Source organism: Zea mays, chromosome 4 (assembly GCF_902167145.1).
Source record: "Zea mays cultivar B73 chromosome 4, Zm-B73-REFERENCE-NAM-5.0, whole genome shotgun sequence".
Taxonomy (NCBI): domain Eukaryota; kingdom Viridiplantae; phylum Streptophyta; class Magnoliopsida; order Poales; family Poaceae; genus Zea; species Zea mays.
This window is the reverse complement of record NC_050099.1, coordinates 160,638,995-160,642,210: the sequence shown is the minus strand read 5'-3', so window position 1 is coordinate 160,642,210 and position 3,216 is coordinate 160,638,995.

The window sequence follows — 3,216 nt, the reverse complement described above, 5'->3', positions numbered from 1 at the left end:
AAAAATCTGATTTAAATGCTTAATTTCCTCCACAAATATAGGATCTCTCTAACAGCCATGCATCTAGGCTCGTTAGAACCAGATTATGATATACACTGAAACTAATTATGCTACACGTCGAATGTATTTATGCACTGCGGTACACTGTGTACAAAATATGTTTCCTATTGCATGTGCACAAATTTAGGATGACAAGAATGTGAGTTGAAAGGAAATAGATTGACATGCATGAAAACAAACATCTAATTTTTCAATGCTTTATTTCGTCCATTAAAATATAATCTCTCCAAGAGCCATGTAGTTAGGCTCGTTAGAACTAGTTTACGATATATACTGTTACTAATTGTGCTACACGTCGAAGGTATTTATGCATTGTGGTACGCTACATAAAAATTAACAAATGTTTACATAAAATATGAATAGAAATATCATAAACATACAAAAGATAGAATGAGAGCCATGAACTGACAATGTATCATAAAACCTATTGATGTTGGCATAAATATGTATACAAAATAGCATAAAAACAGGACCATCGATCCGTCACCGCTCCACGCCTAAGGAAGTCCTTTGTCGTCGCTCGCACCTAGGGAAGGTCGGCGTCGTCACAGGAGGTGGGACTGAAAGTCGCACAGAGGCGGTGAATAGGTGAAACCTGTAAATTATAAACTTTGAACACGTGCTTGGCTCGGGGTTAGGTTTAGAAATAAATAAATATGAATACGGAGTGCGGAAGATAGTTCCTCTTGCTATGAGTTGCTCAATCAATGCGGATAACTTTAGGAACCAACTCAAAACAATGTGAGCAAGAGAACTTTAGAGAGAGAGGAGAGGGGAGAAACAAATCGAGTGATGAAGATCAACACAAATGAACATGGTGATTTATTTCCCGAGGTTCATCATGATGTTCTTGTGTAAGCGATAGGACCGAATAACAAACCAATAACAAGACAATACTTATTCCAGCAGATGCTTATGTAAGCGATAGGACCGAATAGATCCATGTGGAGTAGCTCAAGCGGCCTCTCGATCGTCATGATGTTCTTGTGTGGATGTTGTGCTCCAACCTGCTTCCCTGCTTGACATGCGATACAAATCCTGCCTTTCTCAAAATGAACATTTGTTAGTCCTAAAATGTGCTCCCTCTTTAGAAGTTTGTGAAGATTCTTCATTCCAACATGAGCAAGTCGGTGATGCCAGAGCCAGCCCATGTTAGTCATAGCAATTAAGCAAGTGTCTTATTCAGCATTGTTATCATTGAAATCAACTAGATATAGCTGACCATCTAACACTCCCTTAAAGACTATTGAATCATCACTTCTTTTAAAGTCGGTAACACCAACATTAGTAAATAGACAGTTGTAGCCCATTTTGCATAATTAAGAAATAGAAAGCAAGTTGTAATCTAAAGAATCTACAAGAAAAACATTAGAAATGGAATGGTCAGGAGATATAGCAATTTTACCCAAACCTTTGACCAAACCTTGATTTCCATCCCCGAATATAATCGCTCTTTGGGGATCATCATTTTTCTCATATGAGGAGAACATCCTTTTCTCCCAAGTCATGTGGTTTGTGCACCCGCTATCGATTATCCAACTTATTCCGTCGGATGCATAAACCTACAAAACAATTTTAGGCCTTGTTCTTAGGTACCCAAACGGTCTTGGGTCCTTTCACATTAGAAATAAGCATCTTGGGTACCCAAACACAAGTCTTGGGACTCTTGTGTTTGCCCCCAACATATTTGGCAACTACCTTGCCTGATTTGTTAGTGAGCACAAAAGATGCATCAAAAATTTTGAATGAAATGTTATATTCATTGGATGCATCAACAATCTTATTTTTAGGCATTTTAATATGAGTTGAATGCTTAGAGCTAGAAGCCTCATTACTATACATATAAGCATTATGAGAAACAGTATGAGATTTCCTAGCATGAATTTTTCTAATTTTATGCTCAGGATAGTTCTCAGAGTATAGAATGTAACCTTCCCTATCCTGAACCATGAGAGCCTTGCCCTTAACAAAGTTAGACAGTCTGTTCTTAGGGGCATTAAGCTTGATGTTGCTTTGGCTCCCTTGTTGGAAGCCAATGCTATCCTTAATGCCAGGGTGTCTCCCATTATAAAGCATACTGCGAGCAAATTTAAATTTTTCATTTTTTTCATGCTCGGCAATTCTAACATTTAATTTAGTTATGTGATCATTTTGTTCTTTAATCATAGCAAGGTGATCATTCATAGCATCAATATTAACATCTCTACATCTAGTGCAAATAGTGACGTGCTCAATAGTAGATGTAGAAATATTGCAAGCACTCAATTCTTTAATCTTAACAATTAAACTAACATTTTGAGTTATAAGACAAGAAATTGAATCATTGCAAATAGTAAGCTCTTTAGACAGGTTTTCACATTTTCTACTTCAAGAGCATAGGCATCCTTGAGCTAAAAAATTTCTCATTTTCCTTAACAAGCAAGTCCTCTTGGCTTTCCAATAGTTCATCCTTCTTGTTAATGGTTTCTATCAATTGATTAATCTTCTTCTTTTGATCTTTGGTAAGGTTTGCAAAAAGAGCAGTTAAATCATCATTGCCATCACTAGAGTTACCCTCATCATCAGAAGTAGTGTATTTGGGGGTATAGCTAGAATGTACCTTCTTCTTTTTGTTCTCCTTATCCATGAGGCATTTGTGGCCGACGTTGGAGAAGAGAAGACCCTTGTTGACGGCGATATTGGCGGCGTCCTCGTCGGAGGAGGAGTCGATGGAGCTCTCGTCGGAGTCCCATTCCCGCCCCATGTGCGCATTGCCACCCTTCTTCTTATTGTAATATCTTTTTTTTCTTCTTCTTCTTCCCTTTCTTGTCATCGTCCCTGTCACTGTCACTTGCATATAGACATTATGAAAAAAATATACATATTCTTTTCATCTTACTCCAATTATATACAAAGTTTCAAGTCTAAATTCGTTATACTTTATCATGCAATAAAAAAGAAAAAAATCTGACAAGTTTATATTAGAAAATCGGCTAAAATGTTCTTTTTTTATTACAACTAAAATATAACGAATTTAAACTTGAAATTTTGTATACAATAGAAGTAGGATGGAAAAAATATGTATGATTTTTTTCAAAAAAAATTATAAACTTTGTTAGTTCGTGTACACCGTACGTGCACCAAACACTCATGTGTACCGGATACATTCCATATATA